This window comes from Procambarus clarkii, chromosome 86, assembly GCF_040958095.1.
Source record: "Procambarus clarkii isolate CNS0578487 chromosome 86, FALCON_Pclarkii_2.0, whole genome shotgun sequence".
Taxonomy (NCBI): Eukaryota; Metazoa; Arthropoda; class Malacostraca; order Decapoda; family Cambaridae; genus Procambarus; species Procambarus clarkii.
Genome location: NC_091235.1, coordinates 12,533,164 through 12,560,028, shown reverse-complemented (window position 1 = coordinate 12,560,028; position 26,865 = coordinate 12,533,164). Strand labels below are relative to the sequence as shown.

The window sequence follows — 26,865 nt, the reverse complement described above, 5'->3', positions numbered from 1 at the left end:
CTCTATCATATCTACACTTGAATATCTACACTATTAGGCTCTATCATATCTAAACTTCAATATCTACACTATTGGGCTCTATCATATTTACACGTGCCTGTGTGTTTGCACGCACGTTAGTGTACGTACTAGGATAAGATGCACTCACACTCGAATTCGAAACATTGCCAAATTAAACGAGAAACGAAACAAATAGAAAACGCTTCCTCACAGACACACACTTTTCTTTGAAATGTCAAAGTTATTCGGACAAAAGTGGAGGAAAATTACACCTCTCAAATATTTTCCGAGGAAACTTTGATGTAGACTTTACGTGTGAGAATTAACGTCGCTCGGAGGACGGGAAGAAAGATCCGAGAGAGAGATTTTCTACATTTTTATCTGTTCAGGTGAGCTCCTGGTAATTTATCTTTCATATATATATATATATATATATATATATATATATATATATATATATATATATGTCGTACCTAGTAGCCAGAACGCACTTATCAGCCTACTATGCAAGGCCCGATTGCCTAATAAGCAAAGTTTTCCTGAATTAATATATTTTCTCAAATTTTTTTCTTATGAAATGATAAAGCTACCCATTTCATTATGTATGAGGTCAATTTTTTTTTATTGGAGTTAAAATTAACGTAGATATATGATCGAACCTAACCAACCCTACCTAACCTAACCTAACCTATCTTCATAGGTTAGGTTAGGTTAGGTAGCGGAAAAAGTTAGGTTAGGTTAGGTTAGGTAGGTTAGGTTGTCGAAAAAACATTAATTCATGAAAACTTGGCTTATTAGGCAAATCGGGCATTGCATAATAGGCTGAGAAGTGCGTTCTGGCTACTAGGTACGACATATATATATATATATATATATATATATATATATATATATATATATATATATATATATATATATATATATATATATATATTCAAAGGAACGTTGGTAATATGAGCTGTTACAAACTCATGTTTTTTTGTTGTTGTTTTTTTCGTTGCTAAATGTCTTCTTGGAAGCAGTAAGATTTTTAGGGAAACAAGGCATACACGTGCTTGTACACGTACGTACGTGTACGTACGTGCTTGTACAAGTACGTACACACACACACATAAATCCTGGGGAGGGGTCAGCAGTTTCACCCAGCAAGGACATGATATGAACCCAACATATATACACAGGCTGCTTGTCCCCAAGAAATGGAATGAATTGTTAAATCATTATATAGACACGAAAGCAGATAAATGTGCATAATACCACGAGAGGGAAATGCAAAAGGGATTCCCATATACATTGCAACAAATGGCGGTGCCCCAGTGCCAAACCGCTTCGGCAATGGTCATATAATAACGAATCTATGTGGTTCCACCGGAGGGAGTAGTTTCGGACGCAATAGTCCACTAATGATGCCAACTATTACGACAGCCGATGCCCATTATGTTGATGAGTTAGGCAAACGATCGCCATTTCTTTTTTTTAGGCTGAGGGGGGGGGGGAGATGGGAGGGGGGGGGGGGAAGGCGTGTCCTAACAACTCCCAAATAAATTATGAGACCATTAAAGAGTTTCCGGTCAGGACTGAAGCGTCTGAGTAAGCACGCTGTCTGTGTATGTATGTGTGTGTGCGTGCGCGTGCGTGCGTGTGTTTACATGTTCATGCATTTTTCTTTGTATATTTAAGCATGTGTTACTACTAGTGTGTGTGTATGTGTGTGTGTGTATGTGACTGTGTGTGTGTGTGTGTGTGTGTGTGTGTGTGTGTGTGTGTGTGTGTGTGTGTGTGTGTGTGTGTGTGTGTGTCGTGCATAATTTGTATGTATACCAGAGAGTATGAAGTTGTTTACATATGAAAACACTTATCGCATTTTATGTAGAAATTAGGAAGAGAAATTAAGAACGTGAATGAGTGCTCATTGAGGCAGAAATTGTTATTCATTGATGTTTTACATTCTATATCTCCAGTTTCCAAATTAGATAATATTCTAGTTGAGGTGATATCACTTATGTCATGTGTACGAGTACAGTAAAGATATAGCAAACAAGTACAGAGAGAGAGAGAGAGAGAGAGAGAGAGAGAGAGAGAGAGAGAGAGAGAGAGAGAGAGCAATGTGAGGAGTGAGAGTAACTTTAACCAGCAACGAAATATTGTTACTATTATATTTAATGAACGAATAAAGTGCCATAAATATTATAATAATTATAATTATTATATTTTAATTTTACTAATGGTAGCAATAATATTAACAGTAATAACCAAAATAACAAAAATAATGACAATAATAAAGATAATAGAAAGAATAGGACTAAAAAACAAATCCCAGTTTCAATAATATACATTATTTTATCCTAAAAAAAATAAAAATGATATATGGACGTCAGAGGAACATAAAGACCTTCCCTAATTCTGCCCATCTCAAAGCAGCCTATTGACTGTACTTAATGATTACATTTCCAACGTGTATTATGAGGGGTTAAAACGGTCTTTTTTCAGAGGTCTCACGACGCGTGATAGAGCCAGGCGCTAATGAGGCCTTTCAGAGAACTCTGCTGCCTCAGCAGTGGCAACGAGAGGTGAGGTGACATGATTAGGTCATGTCAGGTGGGGGATTAGGTCAGGTCAGATGAGGGAGGGGGGATGTTTAGGTCAGGTTAGGTGAGTGATTAGATGAGGTGAGCGTTGTTTAGGTTAGATCACCTGGTTTACGATGCAAATATATTAAAAAATAGCTTTACAAAGCTCATATTACAGTTTTATTATACCTGGTGTGTGGCGCTAAAGAATACAATTAATATGAGCTCTCTTGAAACTGTATTGAGTCAGAGGGAAACTGAATACAAATTTGCAGGGTTTTGCATTATATTCATCATGTAGGAAGGATGTGATATGTTACTCATTCGTGGGTCACTGGCTTAGTTCACGATCGAAGATTACATTCGTGGCAAATATTCCACTTATTTTCTACTCTTAACTCTTACTATCTACTCTTACTATCTACTTTAAATCTACCACATTCATGCTCGTGCCACCTGTTGGGTGGCTTAATCTTTATCAATCGATTGGCTTAGTGTTCTGCATTCTTATTGGTCAGTTAGGGAACTAGGTGTTTGGGAACAATTAAGCTGGCTGATGATCATTGAATGAGATTTTACTTTCCCAGTCACCTGAGCTCAATAGGAGACTCGAACCATGGTCCCACACGTGTGTGAACCCGAAACTCTATCGACCGAGTTTCTGATGTTTTATTTGGGAGTTTACTGTTTAATGCTTCAGCTATGTCTAATCTCCAGTTGACGTTGGACCTGTTGATTATTTCAGTGCTGTTGGCGAGGATATATCTGGTGATGGTCTATGTGTGGTTTGATTGTGCATAGATATGATTCCAACTACAATCATTGATGTAACTCTTTCGCTCATTCTTCAATCAAACGTGTTAATAAGACCACAGGCAAGTTTTTAATTTTAATTTTAATTTAATTTTCGTCCCAAATAGCAACATTATCTTCAGTGACTACTAAAATTAATGAAAATAATTTTAATAATTTGCTATCTTTGTGTTATTTTACCTCAATACTTCGTATTTTTCCATTATAGTTCATGCTTGGTGTAAAGAAAACAACAATGAAAGCACTCATTCCGACCTTCATTAATATTAAATTTCGCCATCCTGGATTTGAATAACGAACACGTAATTGCTTTGCGACTCCCTCTTGCGTTATTACCGGTCGAGAATAATTTGTGAGATACTGTTATTAACGTCAGTCTGTCATTAGGTAAATAATTATGAATGCTGAATCCAATTAATATGTATAATCGTTTATGACGTGGACTGAGAGCAGAGGACAGGGGGTTGTTAGTGAGCTATTCACTGTCACTTGGGTTGACATTGTTACCTATATAGGGCTTGAGGGGGAGGTTAGTGATGTGTGTGTATATATATATATATATATATATATATATATATATATATATATATATATATATATATATATATATATATATATATATATATATATATATATATAATGTATGCATATGATTAAACCTACGAAAAATACCTACAAATATATGTATCAACCTAAGAAAATCCTCTTGACACCTAAAATCGTGTAGTTCGGTCGTGTTTGGTTGAAAATAGTCTCCAATTTTTACGCGAATTCCTTTTCTAAATCCATTAAGATTTGTATAATTCCTTCCCCCTGTGTACAGATTTATTTATTGTAAGGACGGGTTATATGTGATTCAGGAGCTGCTGCTCCGACGCATGAGCTCCTCTCTGAGGCAAAATCTGCTTCTCTGACGCATGAGCTCCTCTCTGAAGCAAAATCTGCTTCTCTGACGCAGAAGCTGCTACTGTGCTTGCAGTTTGGCTCTCTGGTTTAGTCGAAAAAAGCTACAAAATTTGAAGCCTCCGTGAACTCGTGGTTCAACATTTCCTAAATGCTAGAAAAACTGGACGCAATTTGAAACATATTTGTGACTTGTGAAGACATGTGTTGACCATTCACATGTGTTTTTGTTTTTTACACCTCTTTAGCTATATATAGTGAAACTCGGAAGTCTTGAAGTGCTGTTCTTAAGTATTCTTAATTTTAGTACAAGTTCATCGCACTGAATGATCCTCACGAAAAGGAATGACGGTACATGTTAGTTATATCAATAGTATAATGCCCACTGTGATCACCAGAACGTGGTTTAATCTGAGAAAATGTTAATGCATTACGATAGGATCGAACCCCCGTGTGGCTGAGGAATTTAGTGATACAGTCAGAAGTAAGTGTCCTGAGGAATTCACGGACTTTAATATTTTTTAAATAATACAATGTTACAGCAGGAAAGATATTTATGGGAGTTTAGTACGTCAATAAGAAGAGTACTGTTAGAAAGAGTACATTCTGGAAGGGAAGCGATGTATGTAATGAAACATCTTTAGAAGGATAGAAAAAAAAAGTATATGATGGGGGGAAGAGACCATTGTGCGTAAAATTAGGAGTACTTGTTGTAACAGATATAAAAAATGTGGAGTGCATGCAGGGTAGGAGGAGCTAGAGAAAACAGGTCAAGAGGTACCAGAGTACATGCAGTGAAGAGGTGGCAGAGTACATACGGTGTAAGAGGTGACACGTAGGATTACAATATGCATACTCCCACTACACTAACAGCAGTTCTGAAAATAGTTTCTTGCAGAAGGCGCAAAATGTTTAAATTCCTTTTTTCCATCAGGCAGACACCCCCCCCCCCCCCCCAAAAAAAAAAATAGTCCTTACAAACACTCGAATTATCTAGTAAATCTGAGGTTCTTGAACTTTTTTTGGGCGATTACAGTTTACCATAGTGGATTACCGAACGTGTAATCTTGCCCCCTTCACCTGACTATTGAAATCCTCCTAGTTGGTATCGATTTGACTTCAAAGAGTGTCAATAACTTTTAATTTCCATATAACCACGAACAGAACAGTTGAACGAAAATCATTGATAACGGTGAGAGTTACTTGTAAACTAAAAAAATTGAGTTTAATTCTTCAGAAGTCGAGTTCCATATCCACAAGGGGAATGAATACCCTAGTTGTCGTAAAAGATTTATTGTTTACATAAAACTATATCAGATTTACTTAAATCATTCTCTCAACTGCTACACAAAACTAATACAGTTTTAGCTTTCAGCAAGCATAGTAACTAACGAGTCACGTGAAAAAATAGTAACGATAATAATAATTATTTTGTATTAACTATATTAATAATAACACCAGTAAATGATAATCCTAAAATCTATTAAAGGAAAAAGGATGATACACACTACAATTATTTGAAAACAGGATGACAGTGTAAATGGAAAGACTCATGACGAACAAACGAGAAAAGTGAAAAATAAAAGAAAGGAAAATTGTGAAAGAACATAATGAATAGCCAAGTATAAAATGACAAAACGAAATAAGAATAAAAACACTACACAAAAATTAGAGAAAAATCATTCAGGTTTTGACAGAAAATATGTTTGGATTCTGTAGCAGGGAAAATCGTGTCAGGTGTTGAAGCCTCTTCGATGTGTGAGCTTGAGAGAGGAATGTCTCTCTGGCATTGCATAACAACTAAGGTATTCGTATGTGTTGCTCACCTAGTTGAGCAACACATACAACACACACACAACCTAGTTATGTGTGTGAGTGTGTGTGTGTGTGTGTGTGTGTGTGTGTGTGTGTGTGTGTGTGTGTGTGTAGATGGTTGAGTGTGTGAGTGATTGTGTGTGTTTGTGCGTGTTCTTGTGTGTTTGTGTGTTTCCGTGTACTCACCTAGTTGTGATCACCTAGTTGTGGTTGCGGGGAATGAGCTTTGGCTCTTTGGAAACTGTGCATGGGGTATAACTCAACCACATAATTTCCTAGTTCATTCCATTTGTTAACAACTCTGACACTTAACAAATTGCTTCTAATGTCTCATTTAATGTGGCTCATTTAGATGTACCTTGTGGTACGTGCTAAATAAACTGGCTTATCTAACGTATCATCTTCCCTGGTAATTTTGAAAGTGGTAATCATGTCTCACCAAACCCTTCTGTTTTCCAGCGATTTGAGGTTTAATTCCTGTTGCCTTTCCTCATAACGCAGAACTTCCCAATCCCAAAACTTCTCTATTCTAGTCTGGGACACTAGATTAGCCCCAGAACTTCTCAGTTCTGGGACTAATCTGGTGGCATACAACTGATCTTTTTCTAGCTTCGTCATGGGTTTAGTTAGCAATGTACTATGGGAATACTCAAGGAGGTGGTCATGTATCAGATGTACCTGTTGCCCTTAATAATACTTAGAGCTGCAAAATGCTGTAGAGTCCACAACTTTTCTGCATATAGTAAACGTGGTAAGAGTCGGTCTTCTGTTTACGAACGATGGCGTTGGTGAACGAGAAACATCGTCTGCTTCAAGAACACGTGATCCCACATCACGATCTCCCTTAATATTCTCTTAGTGCCACCTCGATAATGTTCTCGCATGGCTCAAATCCTGGAATTTGATCATTAATATCCTTGAGTGAATACTAAGACCATAAAAAGAGGATCCCTGAACTCCCTATAGGCGTGTGGGGGTTCGATCTCATTGCATGATGTTGATATTTTTCATTGACATCTCAATATTTTCCTAATTTCATTGTTTCATTTTATCATTTATTCTTTATTTTTTTGTTTTAAATATATATCTCTCCGAACATCTTAATTTTCGATTTTCTCCCGTTGTTTCTTTCAAATAATAATCAATAAAGCTCCAAATACCAAGTATACATTCCATGTATACTTAAAATACATGCCATGATCAGCAGACATAAAGTTCCAATGAACACAGAGCTCCCGAGACCATTTTAGACATATTCTAATAAAAATACAGTAAATAGTTGAGTCTATAAGACAGTGCAGTGAGAGACATATTCCACATTTCAACATTTCAGGAAGAGATATAAGTTTAATAATGAGATCTGGTGGGAGCTCAGAGGCAGGAGAGCTGCCACGGGGCTCTCTGAGGTCTTTATGAACCCAGCGTGGTATTATTTGTGGCAAGATCCGGAGTGGTGATATTAATATTTTTATCGTTCTGTTTGTACGTATGATTACTCTTCACTATATCGCTTGTATTGAAATTCTTTCTCTCTCTCTCTCTCTCTCTCTCTCTCTCTCTCTCTCTCTCTCTCTCTCTCTCTCTCTCTCTCTCTCTCTCTCTCTCTCTCTCTCTCTCTCGTAGCACCAGTTTAATATATTATGTTCCATAAAGAGTCAGAGATATGCGAGAGAGGCACAAAGCCTGAATTTTCAGGCTCACTGATATTGTATAGCCGTCCATTGTCATCCACTCCTGCCCTCTGTTTCTCCATCACAGTACTCCATCTCCCTATTGCTGTCACTCCACCGCACCTCTCTTCACCTCTTTAAGCACACCATTAGCCTTTATTTTCCCAACGTCGCACCCCCCTTCATCTCTTATACTTCCCCATGTCACTCCATCCCCATTACTTCCCCTTTATCGCGTTACTCCATCTCTCTCTTTCTCCATTATCACACCATTCCATCCCTCCTCCTTCTTCCCATGTATCCTACCACCCCTTCCCCCCTTTCTCCTTTCCCTCCATCTTCCTGTCCCATCAATCCAAACACCGTTTCATCCCCCCCTCCACCCCATTATCCTCCCCCCATCCCTTCAGGGTCTTCTATCACCTTCATTCCAGCACCCCATTTATTCTCTTTCCCCCTTCCCCCCCCCCCCCTCCGATCAAACCCCCCACTCGCCCCACTCTCCAGAGATCCATCACCCTTTTCAGCCTACCAAACTGCCCTGTTATGCTCGTGGATGACGCCAAAGTGGTCCATCGCGGTCCTTGTATTTTGGACAGGAAGAGAATGGGGAGGAAAAATGTCTCCGCGAGTTACATAATGTTACCGGCTATTGCAGCAGCAAAGAAAATGCCGGGTATACTAAAATAAGGTGGCAGGATGCACTTATATAAGTAGACGTTTTGTGTGTGTGTGTGTGTGTGTGTGTGTGTGTGTGTGTGTGTGTGTGTGTGTGTGTGTGTGTGTGTGTGTGTGTGTGTGTGAAGAGGGTGTGCTCGTTTGTGTTTTCCTGTGGGATGTGTGTTGATTTGCTCGTGTGTGGGTGTGTACTTTCGTGTATGTGTGTGTTTGTGTACATGCCTGCGTGTGTGCGTGCGCGCGTGCTTACCTGTAAGTGTCTTTTCAAACATATGTACGCTGTCTTTCATTGGTTACGCCCCTCAGGCTTACACAGCAAGCATTATCCAGCGTGCTTGTACTCGGGGATATGGATTTAATATGATGCATCATACACCAAGGACATTGTCTCTATAACGCCCTGAATACTTGTTTAGTGTATTAGTATGATGTGTCCATCCTCATGTACCCTGAACCTATTTTGATGACCTTGTATCTCCTTCCATTGAACTAGACCTCCTGGACATTTTCAAAATCCACCGCTATATTCATCTCAATAATATACCTGTTATCTGAAAACGCCAATAAGATCCATCTCCTCAGGGATATCAGGCCTGTAAATCAGATTCCAAGTAGGAACTCAGTAAGATAACAGCGGGACCCGCTGTGGGCCCCCTGTGATTACCCCCCTTGATGGGTAATCCTCAACACTCTGATGACTATTGTTAGGAGTTCATTAATCCATTGTTAGACGCTAGTTGCGACTCCGTCCGGATGCTTCAGTGTTCAGTTTAATAGCTGTCAACCGAAGTAGTATTATTAACGTCTTTACTGACAAAAATTAATTGCAATTAGCCTAATCTGAGGATTTCAGTTAGGTCTTGTCGGAGTGAGGATAATGCTGGTATTGACTGTCACACAGGACAGAGGATCATACACAAGACAATAGGTTTAAACTGTAGGCTGAAGCACATATATATTACGGTTACAATCAACTATATTAGACTGTATACACGTTTCCCGAGTGAGGAATACCGAGGCTACATCAATACTTTACAGATCAACGAAGGGAGAATGATGTAAGTTCAAACCACTGAAGGGAAAAAAATTATATTTGGGAGCGTAAAGCAGACCAAATAATTGTTATAAATGCGAGCTATTTAGACGTAATAATAATTTGTGTCCACTATTTAAGATAAATATTACCGCAAACGGCAATGAAAGAGCACCAAGTTTTAGTTCATTTGACGGAGTGAATTATTATTTGTGTGTGTGTTTTCTTTACCTTACCAAAATGGAAGGAATAAATCACGTGATATAAAAGGTTAAATATACGAAGTTGTGAAGGCTTTCAGCTCCAGCTATTGAGAAGGAACGATACATGTCATTCGTCTTTTGCTCACAGATGGAGTCATTTCTGGTGACAGGATTCACTTCCGCGGAAGCTGGAAGGATTTAGAGTGCTAAAATATTTATATAATTTTCGTTTTATATAATATATTGTTAGGAATAATATATATATATATATATATATATATATATATATATATATATATATATATATATATATATATATATATATATATATATATATAATATATATATATATATAACTGAGAACTCACACCCCAGAAGTGACTCGAACCCATACTCCCAGAAGCAACGCAACTGGTATGTACAAGACGCCTTAATCCACTTGACCATCACGACCGGACATAATGAGGTGATAGCCGAGGCTATTTGAACCACCCCACCGCCGGCACTCGGATAGTAATCTTGGGCATAGCATTTTACCAAATCACCTCATTCTTTGGGGCACACGTGAGGAACACAAATGCGAACAAGCCTGAATGGTCCCCAGGACAATATGCAACTGAAAACTCACACCCCAGAAGTGACTCGAACCCATACTCCCAGAAGCAACGCAACTGGTATGTACAAGACGCCTTAATCCACTTGACCATCACGACCGGACATAATGAGGTGATAGCCGAGGCTATTTGAACCACCCCACCGCCGGCACTCGGATAGTAATCTTGGGCATAGCATTTTACCAAATCACCTCATTCTTTGGGGCACGCGTGAGGAATACAAATGCGAACAAGCCTGAATGGTCCCCAGGACAATATGCAACTGAAAACTCACACCCCAGAAGTGACTCGAACCCATACTCCCAGAAGCAACGCAACTGGTATGTACAAGACGCCTTAATCCACTTGACCATCACGACCGGACATAATGAGGTGATAGCCGAGGCTATTTGAACCACCCCACCGCCGGCACTCGGATAGTAATCTTGGGCATAGCATTTTACCAAATCACCTCATTCCTCACGTGTTCCTCACGTGTGCCCCAAAGAATTCTTCTTGGGACATTACTTCTTGGGACACACTTCCCTACACCTCAACCCCGTCATTCCACACTCTCCATCAACTCTCTCTCCCCCAACGGTTCACTATTCACCCCCATCATCCCCCCTCCCCCTCACCCCAATGTCAATCCCAATTAAGACAATGAATGATGTGACTTCATTGTAATTTCAACACTCCCAATCACCTTCCAGTTTACCAAACTCTTGACGGGAGGTGCTCAAGACGGTCGAGGGTGACTTAGAGACACTTGTGGTGGCTTTTCCGGCAAGTAAACACAACATTGTATTCATTTTCTGCTCAAGTTTTCATCCTGTTTAAAACATTAAGAAAATATCACGTTATTTCAACGTCGTTCTTATTCTCTGAAGATAATTTTAGTAATTTGGTTTTGGTTATTAATCAGCATTGGTATTATAATTGTTGTTATTGTTATTGTCTTTGAGTATTTTTCTTTTTGTAAATTTGCATCTCATTCGTGATATAATTGAATTTGCTGACTGAAACACCCCACTCGCACCGCACGTTCGCATCTCACACTCACTCCCCAAGTTCTTATCCCACACCCGCTTCGCATGTTCGTGTCCCACACTTACACCCTCACAATTGCAATCTACACTCGGTGGGTGTATGGAATTGGCTCAAGATTCAAGAATATTAAAAACAGGAAGATATATATATATATATATATCCCCAAAATGTATGACCTCAGAATCTGACTTCAAAATATATAACCTTAGAATATATGAACCCAGACTCTGACCCCTGAATCTGACTCCAAAGTGTATTATCTAAGAATGTATGAAACCCAGAATCTGACCCCAGAATGTATGACCCCAGAATCTGATCCCAGAACGAATTACCCCAGAATGAATGACCCAGTTATCGAACACGGTACGTACCTCTTGAACTAACCTTCGTGTTTCAGTTTTGTGACTCTAAGTTTTTTTTACTATATTTATGTACCTGATATGATTACCAACAGGTTGGAAAGTGTTCTTAGAATCCAAAGTGCGAATAAAGGTCTACTTTGAGATAAAATTGGCTCTCGCTCTCACACAGTCCTTTTGAGTGTCTATTGATCTATGGTATTGTTAAACTCCAGGGATTCATATATACTAGACAAAATATACAGCTTAGAAATAGTCGCACGTCTGGTCAGGGACCGGAATGCGGTGACATTGATTGTTTGAACCACTTCGAGGGAAGGCCAAGGTTGGTTTAATCGAGCGAAATGTATATTTAGAGTTTTGCTCTAAGTGTTTTGAAGAAAACATGAGAAACTTTATTTGAATCGTCCAGCATGATGTGCGGTATGTGATGTCCTTTATAGTGCATTATGATGTCCTCTATAGTGTGTTATGATTATGACAGCATGTCCTCCACAACCGTGTTGTAGAATGGTCTGTATAGTGAAGGGTAAAGATCTGTCCGAGGCAATTGTAACCACGTCTTGGAAAGGTATAAAAAAATTTTGTGCTTATTTACTGTAGGGTCGAGCCCTCAGACCTAGAGTTAACTGTGGTGAGATGATGTGTAAGTGGGACGATTTGAATGTCCGAAGCCCATAGAAAGAAACTGTTGCCTGCATTTTGAAGCAAGTCCTGATGAACAGTTGATGGACAAACTGAACAATAAAAGAACACACAATGCGACAGGTCCGTCGAGACCAACATGTAGAGGCAAGGCCTTCAAACCGCAACTCGGACGTGGAATGCTTACGAAAAGGCTGCGAAAGTTCTCCGCAGAATAGTAAATATATAATCAACAGTGGCCCCGCTAAATACAGAATCACATACAAAAAAATACTAGTTAAAAACGACTATTGTGATTTACAAGGTAAAATGCAACTCAAGGAACTCTGTAGCCTGATCGAAGAGATATTGTATTGATGGCTAAACCACACATCAGAAAATGAAAAAACGACGACGTTTCGATCCGTCCTGGATTATTATTGACCAAAACGTCGTTGTTTCTTTATTTTCTTACGTGTGGTTCTCTCGAGAAAGCCATTACTGGTGTATTTCTTGGCAGGAGGTTGAAAGAGTTGTGGCTCTCTGGTAGTTACCATGTGTTGCAGGCGATGAGTCACAATAACGTGACTGAAGTATGTTGACCAAACCACACACCTCAAAGTGAAGGTCCGTCCTGGACCATTCTCAAGTCGATTGTGAGAATGTTACCATGTGTTCTCTACTCGTGCTAATGGCCGCTAGACATTCCTCTGATACACTTTACACTTCCTGCATTCTCTCTCTCACTCTAACGTATTACAATTTGATTGTGTGGCTTCGGCACCCGACCTTGCAGTATTTTCCATGTGATATCAAATATATTGTTTCCGTTCCAAATAATACAATTTGTGTGCTTTAAATCGGCTTCGCTGATTGAATGCGGACGTTAAAGACGTTCTCTATGCTTTCTAGTTTTGCTATCTCGCCTCTCTTGAAAAGGGATGTGTAGACTGAGCAATATTACATTCGATATAGCACTAGTGTCTTAATCACCAGCTAGTGATATCAGAGCTAGTGATGTGAATTGGAAATATTGTCTCTCGATTTTCCTAGCAACTAAGAGGACGTTAATCAGAATACTATACATAATTCATGAGACAATAAAGATCTCTAAATTTGTTGCATTACTAAGGCTAGGTTAATAAATAGATGAGCAAAAATAATCCTGAACAGTCAGTATAATCAGCCAACTCAGTGTTTCACTCCGCCTACCTACGCTGAAGCAGCATAATGTCCTCCATGTGTCTCAATATACATTAGGCTCTCCCTCGTAGTGTAATCAGAGGCAAGAGCACCTGGCAGTACATCATACGAACTCGTTAATCTCGGCTCGCTCACTTTGCCAGTCTCAGAGAGTAAACTCTCACAGTATGGAAATCGAAAGCTGTCGCGTGTCAGGAGAAATTTCCACTTCAGTTGAGGACTTTTGCAACCTGTCATGAAAGAATGGCTTTGAAAAACTCGCTGCTTTTCTTGTTCATTATTTGAGATTCAGAGTTTTTTTTTTAGTGTAAAAGGGAACGTGTTTTTCTACGATTTAAGAATGCACTCATGAAATTTCAATAGTAAGGAAATCATAAAAGATTTTGTCAACAAAGTTCTTTGATGGCTGTTAGAAATGCTTAACGAAAGGACCATAAAACTCTCTAAGAAGAAGAAATAACTTTAAGAAACAAAAGTTATTCATGAACTGGAGATATAACAAGGGTAATAATTAGCATGGAGTATCAGTACTCCAATCCTGGAATATTCGAGTCCATCATGGAGATCAAATCTATTCAAGCACAAGACGAAGTTAGAGAAAGTTCAAACATATGCCACCAGATTAGTCTTAGAACTATGGTGTATGACATATGAGGAAAGGCTATATGAATTGAACCTCTCGTCGTTTAAAGACAAAAGCGTTATGGAAGCCTTGATAACTACATACAAAATTCTTAGGGGATTTTATAGGATATAAAATTATAGACTATCTAACACTGATGATACTTGCACTGAGAGACTCAGGTTGAGACGCAGGGTACCCAAATTAGTCTCAGAAATATCAGAAAAACCTTTTTGGTTGTCAGAGTAGTTAACAAATAGAATTCACTACTCAGTAATGGTGAAGGCAAACTCCTTACAGTATCAAATTTAGATAAGATAGACCACAATAGACTCAGGAACTTATACACCAGCTAATTGATAGTTGAGAGGCGGGACCAAAGAGGCGAAACTCAACCCCCTCGCAAGCACAGTTAGGTGATTAGGCGAGTGCAATCACAACACACCAGACAAACACAGGAAGCCCCCCCCCCCTCGCCTCTCCAGGATGTATTTACAACTCAAATGAAACAAATAAACAGAGTGACGCAAGCGAACAAAGGTCCATCACAAGACAAACACGATACACGAACATGACACACAAACATCTTGCCTCTCAGGAAGGCCGTCGTACAGTGTTTGGACCTTCGACTACTCGTGCACTAATGCACGACGAAGTTGCAAGTCCTTTGTTATGCAAGCTTCCTCGAGCGTCACTTTTACTTTCTTTAGTGAAACTTGACACATTACTGATAATGAGAAAATATGGGGAAGTTATCTTCTCTGAGGATGTGAGGAAATTAGACATTAATAAATAGAAATAAAAAACTGATGAAAAATTCATTTCTTCAACTCTCTTAAAGTTAATTTTACAGTTTCATTTGTCCTAATGCATGTCACTGATGGACGTGTTTCGCTTAAGCTCCCTTCAGCATCTTCGGAAGCTGTGGATGCATAGTGGCTGGTAGAACATTATATTCACCAAGTAGGATAAGATTGTTGTTGTTGTTATATGTTCAGCTACTCGGAACAAGTTCCAAGTAGCACGGGCTACGGTGAGCCCGTAGTGGACTTACCTGGCACAGGAGCGGTGTAGGATGGGGTGAAGTGAGGTATTACATAGTCGATGTGGACTAGGCCACTAGGTGTGGTGTAAGGAGGAACTCTCTGATAGTCTTTATTCTCTGTTGGTCAGTAGGTAGGTATGATTTGTACTGGGAAGTAGACTGGCTATTATGGGCTCACTATAGCCGGTGCTACATGGATATTTTGTTCTGAGAAGCTAAATCTAAAACAACATTGACTGGCTATTAAATGTTGGATGAGTGTTTGATATGTAGTAACGTAGCTGTGCCTAATCTCCTATTGTCGTTTTGTCGTTTATCTCGGCAATGTTGGTTGCGATATCTTTGGTGCTGGTCTGGTTGTATGGAGAAAAGATATGATCTTCGATAGATAACATCATTTGACCACACCACGGAGATAGCCAAATTAAACAACAGAAATGCCAATTCTATTAAGATAAGACTCGCGATAAGAAACATTCTGGATCTTTGAGAAAACGCTGTAGAAGAAAGTTAACCTAGGGAAGATAACAGTTTCCCCTCACCGAGCATAACATCACCGGCCGAAATCCTCGAGATTGAATTGTTCTTGTTAATTTCAAGCAATTAGTAATATCTTCTGATGAGCAACGATTACCTTAACACTAACCACAGTTGGAGGCTTACCAAGCCGAGCCGAAATTGGTTTTGCTTGTGTTCTAATTGCTGACTAACTGAGTACAACATTGTGTTGTAGACTGAATGATGAGTGTTTATAGATGATTCAAAATTTATTTAAGTTGAACGCCTATCTATCGTAGATCTGAGTTTATCGCAATATATAGCAATCTGATTATATTCCTCTTAATTTCTACGTTAATATTCTTGATTAAACGCCATTAGCTGGCAGTATTGAGGGGCTCGGACGATTGGGGAGTTCGTACGATTAGGTTCATACGATAGGATTGGTCGCACGATTGGATTGCTTCCAAGATTAGGCTCCTCTCAACAATGAGTAGTCTTTATTAACATACAGGTGATATAATTATCAAACAGAACACTGAATTGCAAATGCTATCAACCAATAAATCAATACAGACATAAAGATCAACAGAGTTTATGAAGCGGATATATATACGAAATAATTATGGAATCAGCAGCCTGTTGGTGGCGAGATACGGTACCAAGAGTACCAATCATGACCAAATAATAATAAAGATCGGGTAATATAATGAATAAAAGTATACTCGATGTAATAAAATATGAATCTCAAGAAACAAGAAGGTAAATTTAGGAGATAAACTTAACAGCTGTGAGAAACAGGAATTTAAACCGAGTGGTAAACTATAAGTTCTCCGTAAACTATATATTAAACTATAAGTTTACCAAGAGTGGAGAGAAGGACATAACACTGCAAACCTAGATTTATTCGTAGAAGGATAAGGAGTAATGAAAGTGGACATTCTGCCGTACAAAGAATTTAGATCAAATAATCTAAAGATATGAACCATATAGTTGCAACAAACTTGATAAAGGAATTTGGAAAGTGTACAGGAAAAACAAGTAACAATAAAAAAGTGGCGAAAGAAAGGTGAAGACTATATGGAATAGTGAGAGGGAGGAAGGTTATGCTACAATGGAAAAGTGTGGGAAAAAGGCCATGTTGCTATGGAGGAATAGGGGGGGGGGGATATGTATACGGAAAGTTCCCTAATAAGAATTATTTGAAAGAGTGACTATTAATATCAGAAGAAAGCGCCAAGCCATTACGACTTTATGGCACTGGGAAGGGAGCAGGTTAAGGATTTGGGATGGGACGGGAGGAAAGAATGATGCCCAACCACTTGTGGACGGTCGGGGATTGAACACCAATCCCCGACACCAACCTTGCATGAAGCGAGACCGTCGCTCTACCGTCCAGCCCAAGTAGTTGGGCAACTACTGCTAATAATGGAAATAAACCTGCGTATAACTTTCTCCTATATTTAGTCACCAGGATTTATTTAAATTTATATACATAAAACGTAGACTTAAATAACCAATTTTCAGTGTTGTCAAAGATATGAGACAACACTCCCAATACTCACCAAGCGAGGCTGTAGCCAGGGTCACACTACAAGACACGAACACAGTTCACATCACCTTCACTTCCAAGATAACAATTCACCTCCACACACAAACACACACGCTCATACACTTCACTGGCGTAAATGAACGCTACAGATATCGCGGATTTCCCCGACACACGAGTCACGATAAATGATCGTGCAGGGAGCGCAGGAACAAATACCTGGCCATGGGGCCGCGATGCTTGTACTAAACCTCTCTCTCTCTCCCTGCCAACTCTCACTCCTCCACCGTCGCAGTGTTAATGATGTGAATACGAATGGAGGTCGCGACTGCTCCAGCTCACGCTGGTTCAGTGCGGTATTCCCTCATATATTTGCCCGAGACGCAATGCGTGAGTTACCGCTCTTATCAAACCTATCGCAGTAATGTACATAATGCAGAGAATGTCACAATAATGTGGCTGTGACAACTAACTCGAATGATTTCATAAACGTGAGTTGGTTGTTTTTATCTCTGCCACATATGCCCAACCACTTGGAGTGGACGATAGAGCGACGGTTTCGCGTCATGCAGGTCGGCGTTCAATCCCCGACCGTCTAAGTGATTGGGCATCATTCTTTCCTCCCGTCCCATCCCAAATCCTTTTCCTGGTCCCTTCCAAGTGCTATATAGACGTAATGACTTGATGCTTCCTCCCGATAATTCAATTCTGCCACATATATATTGAAATTTATATCGTTTGTTACTAAAACTTCCTGCTAAGTTGTAATATTCTGAGGGCTTTCAGGTACAGGTTTCTGAAGCTATATACTTTAGAAACCACCCCTCTGGAGGTATTTCGCTAGAGATAAACGTTGTTGAAGCTATAATCATAGTGATCTGGTGTTATATGAAGGGAAAGGAACTGTCAGGAGAAAGCAGTTTAAAACTGCTTTAAAAGCCATTATGACTATATAGGACTGGGAAGGGGTAAGGATAAGGATTTGGGATGGGACGAGGGGGGGGGGAAGGAATGGTGCCCAACCCCTTGGATAGTCGGGGATTGAACGCCGACCTGCATGAAGCGAGACCGTCACTCTATCTAATCCGTTCTCGCACTTGCTTATAGTCAATATTGGCTTATTAGTGAGTGCATATGTGACATACTAATTTATTGTGAATATTTAGTTTACCTTGAAAAGCTTAATAGAAAACACCGACCTAACATAACCTCCTTAATATGTTTAGATAAGCATCTTATTGCTTCTTAACTACTCTATCGTCCAGCCCAAATGGTTGGGCAATCATCATAGTGAACCATTGGGTAAAGTACGTTTGATGTGATGTCTACACCATATGTTCATTACCTTCTCTTGCTTCTGCAGCTGTCTCCTTTGTCGAGACAGTGCCAGGTGGAGCCAAGGTTTGTTTGCTTGCCCGATACTTAGATTTAGTCAGTGATTCAGTACAAATATTAGTCAATAAAACCCCAGATAAAACGCAGGTTTAGTTCCATTATTAGCAGTAGTTGTCCAATCACTTAGACTGGACGGTAGGGTGACGGTCTCGCTTCATGCAGGTCGGCGTTCAATCCCTGACCATCCAAGGGGTTGGACACCATTCCCCCCACCCTCATCCCCGTCCCATCCCAAATCCTTATCCTGACCCCTTCCCAGTGCAAAATATACTGGTAATAGCTTGGCGCTTTCCCCTGATAACTCCCGTTATTAGTAGTGTACAGAGTGATAAATTTTAACATGAATAAGAAGACGACGGCAGGATAAATGTAGGTAGGAGCAGCTGTACTACAAGAGCAGCTGCACTACAAGAGCAGCTGCACTACAAGAGCAGCTGCACTACAAGAGCAGCTGTACTACAAGAGCAGCTGCACTACAAGAGCAGCTGCACTACAAGAGCAGCTGTACTACAAGAGCAGCTGCACTACAAGAGCAGCTGTATTACAAGAGCAGCTGTATTACAAGAGCAGCTGCACTACAAGAGCAGCTGCACTACAAGAGCAGCTGTACTACAAGAGCAGCTGTACTACAAGAGCAGCTGCACTACAAGAGCAGCTGTACTACAAGAGCAGCTGTATTACAAGATCAGCTGCACTACAAGATCAGCTGTACTACAAGATCAGCTGCACTACAAGAGCAGCTGCACTACAAGAGCAGCTGTACTACAAGAGCAGCTGTACTACAAGAGCAGCTGTACTACAAGAGCAGCTGTACTACAAGATCAGCTGTATTACAAGAGCAGCTGTACTACAAGAGCAGCTGCACTACAAGAGCAGCTGCACTACAAGAGCAGCTGTATTACAAGAGCAGCTGCACTACAAGAGCAGCTGCACTACAAGAGCAGCTGCACTACAAGAGCAGCTGTACTACAAGATCAGCTGCACTACAAGATCAGCTGCACTACAAGAGCAGCTGTATTACAAGAGTAGCTGTACTACAAGATCAGCTGTACTACAAGAGCAGCTGCACTACAAGAGCAGCTGTACTACAAGAGCAGCTGTATTACAAGAGCAGCTGCACTACAAGAGCAGCTGTACTACAAGAGCAGCTGTATTACAAGAGTAGCTGTACTACAAGATCAGCTGTACTACAAGAGCAGCTGCACTACAAGAGCAGCTGTACTACAAGAGCAGCTGTATTACAAGAGCAGCTGTACTACAAGAGCAGCTGTACTACAAGAGCAGCTGCACTACAAGAGCAGCTGTACTACAAGAGCAGCTGTATTACAAGAGCAGCTGCACTACAAGAGCAGCTGTACTACAAGAGCAGCTGTATTACAAGATCAGCTGCACTACAAGAGCAGCTGCACTACAAGAGCAGCTGTATTACAAGAGCAGCTGCACTACAAGAGCAGCTGTATTACAAGAGTAGCTGTACTACAAGAGCAGCTGTACTACAAGAGCAGCTGTACTACAAGATCAGCTGCACTACAAGAGCAGCTGCACTACAAGAGCAGCTGTATTACAAGAGCAGCTGCACTACAAGAGCAGCTGTATTACAAGAGCAGCTGCACTACAAGAGCAGCTGTATTACAAGAGTAGCTGTACTACAAGAGCAGCTGTACTACAAGAGCAGCTGTACTACAAGAGCAGCTGTACTACAAGAGTAGCTGTACTACAAGAGCAGCTGCACTACAAGAGCAGCTGCACTACAAGAGCAGCTGTACTACAAGAGCAGCTGCACTACAAGAGCAGCTGTACTACAAGAGCAGCTGTATTACAAGAGTAGCTGTATTACAGGAGCAGCTGTATTACAGGAGCAGCTGTATTACAGGAGCAGCTGTATTACAAGAGTAGCTGTATTACAGGAGCAGCTGGTTCTCTCGATTTGTAACTCCGTAAAACTGCAACTGTTTACATAACTGGAAGCGTACGAACCCAAACAACCCACCTAACCCTTCGAACACCGATGCATAGGAAAGGTAAACATTACGATGCTTCATTTGTTAGTAATTCGTCGTTTTTTGAGTGGTTGATTCGTTGTCAAAATGCAATGTATTAGGTGAGAGGATGCTGCCAGTCGAGAGATGGCAAGCAGCATCCAGCCTGCATCTGGTACAGGTGGGTACCTGCAGGTGGGTACCTACAGGTGGGTACCTGCAGGTGGGTACCTACAGGTGGGTACCTACGATAAGAGCCGCACCTAATTGTGCTTGCGGGGGTTGAGCTCTGGGTCTTTGGTTGAGTCTACTAGCTACATATATCAAGAATACCAATTCATTTAGTGTAAAGATTAGTTAACTGGAGAAACCAGCTTATTATTGAGGAATTTCTGTAAGCTGCAGAGCTTAGCAGGACGAGAAAACAGCTGTAGCCCCTGGAGGACTTTATGGGCGGCCACTGTTGCACGACGCAACAGTGCTTGGTGTATGCACTGTCTATTAAATGTTCCTGTGTTGCCATGAAGTCTTTCCTTCCCTCACCTGTGCGTGTCTGGTGAATGGAGAAGCTCGTTCTGATGTAGAAGCCTCAGGAGGTGTAGAAGCCTCTGTAATGAAGATTCCAAACCTCAAATTTGATGGAAGTATAGGGGAGTCAGAGGTCAACAAACATCCCATTGACTGAGGTCAAGATAAACACACATCCATTGCTTCGTTCCCATCCGTGGCATGTTGCTGACCAACGGTGCTCGTCATTGGCTTATTGAATGGTTCTACAGACCCCTCACATGTCGCCTACCTATACCACTGCTCTGTGTGAGACCCCTCACTACCGCCCCTCACACAAACGACCCTCACACTGTAACGGGGGTGGGGGAAATAGCTCTATCTTGTCCATTATTCCACCCCCCAGTTAACTAACGAGGCCGGGGGAAACAGCTCTCTCTAGTCCGTTATCCCGTCCTCAGTTAGCTAACTATTCTAGAGCACTCCCAGAGATCCTAAGGCAACCTCTCTCGTTCAACACCTTGTAACCTAGGTATTTGACTACCTAGGTGCTAAGACTACAAGGCGCCGTAACTGGATCAGCTACCCGAAACTCTAGAGAGAACTCTAGAATACAGAATCATAAAACAAACGTATAAGAGAAAACGAAAGGAAAGAAATGAATAGTGAAGTAATTAGTGAGGGTTTGGGGTAAGAGGTAGGGAGGTGGGAGGAGCGAGGAGGGTCATTAGTTGAAAGTGAGAGTTTAGAGAGGGGGTGGAGGGAGAGGTGTAGATAGGTAGAAGGAGAAGAGTAGATAGGTAGAAGTAGAAGAGTAGATAGTAGAAGACGAAATGCTGCCACCATCCATTCATGATCATTACATACCAGACAAGGAATGGAACTTGCCTGTATCAAAATATTCACCAAAAGATGTTATCATGAGTTCATTATTAGTATGTTCCCTCTGTATCATGTATCAACTCCAAACATGTATTCATTAATATCATGAAACCAGTAACCACAGAGGCTTTCTCACCTCAACTCAAAATCTCTAGGGAACAAAGTTAAACACAATTTAAATAATAAATTCATAATTATATTTCACATGAAGTATCATAATTTAGCAATTCAATTAAAATGTTCCAGTTTAATATGCAAAGTGAGTCATCATCCAAGAATTCGAGAACCCTACAACTTGACTGCCCCTGATCATCACACAACATATGTAAACACGACCAAGTCACCTAAATGTTCACTCACCGAGGACTGAGTCTAAGTTGAATAGAGAGGGGGGGGGGGGTCTGCAATTTTCAGGCAGCGTCACCCCCCGTCTGGTGACGGCCTATCTCGACGGCTGGCCTCTGCTCTGCTCCGCTGGCCGGTCTCCTATTGCTTCATGCTCGATAGCTCTCCGAGTTTATATTGGGGAACCTAGTAGCTAACTCCGCCCATAAGTAGATAGCCTCCGGCACTCTACCAAGCCACTCCTTAAACGTCGGCATGTTTGAAGGCTACCCGGCTCCAATTAAGAGCTTAGCGGAAGCAAGGTGAAATTATCATGATCTGACCTCAGGTCACTTGGGGTCATTAACGGTTAGAGGTGTGAGATCTCAGGCAGACAACTGGCGCCTCTCCGATCCTTGTCTGTGACTCATGTACTCTATGTATGTATTAACCTAAACCAAACACTTTTACAGTGTTACATCTCCCCTTCTCCCCGAAATAAAGTTTTTGCAACACTGCTAAAGCAAGCTAGCTGTGTGCAACAACTTTATTAACGAAAAAAAAAAAATACATCCTAGCTAAACAAATATACATCATCCTACTCTAAAAAAAATGAAATATATAGACAGACGTCCATTGTCTCTGGCTGGGCGACGTCACTGCTTGGTCTTGTAGATAATCCTGTACCACATTTCTTCAACACAACTGCCTCCGTCGCTTCTCCGTCGTTAACGCACAACAACCCTTGGTCAACCCGAAAGCCGTTACTACTTGAACTGCGCACAGGACCGTGGAATTCGGTTGTCCCAGCTGATCTGTAATTGGCCCTACGTCAGTCACCATGAGAGACGTATATTGGGGTTCTTCACAGCTATAGGGACTACAAGTTTCGAGACCTTCATATAGTTGCCAACAGTAGAAATCCCATCCTACTCTTCTTCCTCCCTGTTGCTCCAGCACGCCTCCTTCAGAGAGCTACTTCTGACAGCCACATCAAGTCTGCATGACACAGGAAGAATCACTCAACAGAGCTACCTGCTTGCAGGAGGGGCGGCCAGTCAAGGCAAACGATCCTGTCTTGCAATTACGCTCCATGCAATGATGCTGACACCAGCAAGGGACACTAGGTATCATGTCTCACTCAGCTTGTCTTATCTTCTCTTCTTTCTTCTCTCTTCCTCCTCCCATGGGTCTTAGACAAGCGACCTGGGGTCCATTGGGGGTCTGTCCGTCCTGGGGTCCATCCTGGGTAGACCGATGTTGGTGGGACAGACTGGAGTCGTTGTTGCTCCTCTTCCATCATTACTGGGTCGTCTGGGGTCGTCTGCAGAACGACCTGGGGTCCACTGGGTAGACCAATGTTGACTGACCGAGAGGGCTGCATCTTGGGGTCCCCTGGGGTGGTGATGGTGGTGGAGCCGTGACCTCCAGGTAGTGGGCTGGTCGTGGTGGTGGTGATTAACGCCCGTGAGTGTGGTACACAGCAGCCGTCTCCCTCTTTTGTATGTGCGTCTCTCCTCTCTTCTGGCTCCCACCTGTGGGTGAACAGAAAGGCGACAATATCGTGCTCCCAAGATATGTTATGTGACCCTGTAGTTTGTATAGGGTTACACAGTCCAGTCATACCGCTCTCCTCCTGGCAACAACTACACTTAAATTTTTAAAATAATCCAATTAACACTGAATGATATTGACTTGGTGGAACATAAGACAGTAACAGAGGAAAGTTTAGAGAAGAGAGAATAAGGGTATCACTACTTTTAACTTGTCACACAAAAAAAAATCAAAACTAATAGACCAAACACTAGCCTAAACTTAACTATACCTTTCCTAATCTTAAGTACATAATGAACCGTTACTCCCACCCTTAACCTACAGCCACCTACGTGACCCAGAGTGTCTCCCTAGCATCTCCGCCGGTCAACAACTCCAAACTGTTGCCACCCCTGTGACCAGACTTCAAACGTCAGGCGTCCCTAGACGTGAGTCAACTGACACACTAGTCCACACTAGCATGCTGTACAATACCAGTACACCTCGGGTTATTGCGTTCAAATGGAGTAAAACAGTCGATCGCAATAATCTGAGCAGAACCACTATTTAAAAACTACACCTGCCACTACCCACTGACCTGGAGACCAGCGGTGGCTGGGTGTCCCCGTGGGACATGCGAGGTCACCTGTCACACTCAGGTGAGCCCCACTACCAACACCGCTAAGTTCCCAAATCACCAAATCTTATCACTAACATAAAACACTACACACGCAAGTTCTGGTGAACATTCCCTGAACTACACAAAACTCACAAAATCACTAAACACAACACCAGAGAATCACTATCTCCTAACCTGAAAAAAAGTTCGCTAACTCGCGAATAATAAACACCTGTCAAGATCTCCCTGATAGCGCCTGAGCGGCAAAAAGACACGTGGGACTGAACAATGTTAAAAGAACACCAACTACCTACAACATTGTTCAACACCGCTGCCATTATTGTAACGGGGGTGGGGGAAATAGCTCTATCTTGTCCATTATTCCACCCCCCAGTTAACTAACGAGGCCGGGGGAAACAGCTCTCTCTAGTCCGTTATCCCGTCCTCAGTTAGCTAACTATTCTAGAGCACTCCCAGAGATCCTAAGGCAACCTCTCTCGTTCAACACCTTGTAACCTAGGTATTTGACTACCTAGGTGCTAAGACTACAAGGCGCCGTAACTGGATCAGCTACCCGAAACTCTAGAGAGAACTCTAGAATACAGAATCATAAAACAAACGTATAAGAGAAAACGAAAGGAAAGAAATGAATAGTGAAGTAATTAGTGAGGGTTTGGGGTAAGAGGTAGGGAGGTGGGAGGAGCGAGGAGGGTCATTAGTTGAAAGTGAGAGTTTAGAGAGGGGGTGGAGGGAGAGGTGTAGATAGGTAGAAGGAGAAGAGTAGATAGGTAGAAGTAGAAGAGTAGATAGTAGAAGACGAAATGCTGCCACCATCCATTCATGATCATTACATACCAGACAAGGAATGGAACTTGCCTGTATCAAAATATTCACCAAAAGATGTTATCATGAGTTCATTATTAGTATGTTCCCTCTGTATCATGTATCAACTCCAAACATGTATTCATTAATATCATGAAACCAGTAACCACAGAGGCTTTCTCACCTCAACTCAAAATCTCTAGGGAACAAAGTTAAACACAATTTAAATAATAAATTCATAATTATATTTCACATGAAGTATCATAATTTAGCAATTCAATTAAAATGTTCCAGTTTAATATGCAAAGTGAGTCATCATCCAAGAATTCGAGAACCCTACAACTTGACTGCCCCTGATCATCACACAACATATGTAAACACGACCAAGTCACCTAAATGTTCACTCACCGAGGACTGAGTCTAAGTTGAATAGAGAGGGGGGGGGGGGTCTGCAATTTTCAGGCAGCGTCACCCCCCGTCTGGTGACGGCCTATCTCGACGGCTGGCCTCTGCTCTGCTCCGCTGGCCGGTCTCCTATTGCTTCATGCTCGATAGCTCTCCGAGTTTATATTGGGGAACCTAGTAGCTAACTCCGCCCATAAGTAGATAGCCTCCGGCACTCTACCAAGCCACTCCTTAAACGTCGGCATGTTTGAAGGCTACCCGGCTCCAATTAAGAGCTTAGCGGAAGCAAGGTGAAATTATCATGATCTGACCTCAGGTCACTTGGGGTCATTAACGGTTAGAGGTGTGAGATCTCAGGCAGACAACTGGCGCCTCTCCGATCCTTGTCTGTGACTCATGTACTCTATGTATGTATTAACCTAAACCAAACACTTTTACAGTGTTACAACACTAACGACCCTGCTCAGGCAATGACCGACTGTCACAGTCCATCTTGGCTTCCCAACAGAGACTTGCTCTACCTGGCCCTCCCTTGTGCTCTGATTTTCAACCAGGGGAAGCTCAGGGTGTTCTGCCCCTGATGGCTGAGCGTGATATACTTCTGATAACTAAAAGCATATTCTGACTGTCCTCGCGCAGGCCATTAAAGCCATCAACTCGGTATAGCGCGACAATCAGCCAATCAGAGTGCAGGTTAAATGCCTCACATCACAACAGATGTTGCTCTGCCACTTCCTTGCAAAGGGGAAAATACGTTCCCGCATTCGGGGCATTTTTCCCGGGTGCATACAGAGCGTAAGATTGCAGATTGCAGAACGTAAGACTGAGTATAACTGCGGAAGGCTTATTTACGAGTCAGCTTCTATTTACGTCCAAACAAACTCATTGCCTTGAATGTAATATGGGAGTTCTCCATTTACCATTTTTCCTTGAACCGTGAATATTTCCGCATTCATATTTTTTTTTTAATTTAAACCATATTTCTTTTCGAAATATTGATGCTTTATCGGTGTACTCATTGTTTATGCAAACATCCTTTTGTATACTCATCTGTTCCTTCAGCATAGTAAATTTTGCACACATCACCAGGGAAAATTTTATACAATATATAGACAGTGAGTCATAAAAATTCATGGCTTAAAATTAAACACTGAAACCACAGATATCTAAA

The 26,865-nt window shown here is 41.3% G+C and overlaps 1 protein-coding gene across 2 annotated transcripts in view; it reads right to left on the bottom strand.

The window, feature by feature from the left end:
- LOC123768636 (BTB/POZ domain-containing protein 2) overlaps positions 1 to 17,570 on the bottom strand; it is a 55,282-nt gene extending 37,712 nt beyond the window's left edge. The window contains exon 1 of one of the 2 annotated variants that reach the window (XM_045759292.2): positions 17,448 to 17,570. The gene's annotated coding sequence lies outside the window, so the exon portion shown is untranslated. Of the gene's footprint in view, positions 1 to 17,244; positions 17,416 to 17,447 lie in introns of those variants that run through there. The other variant, XM_045759275.2, reaches the window with a different exon arrangement.
- Positions 17,571 to 26,865: the final 9,295 nt, after the last annotated feature.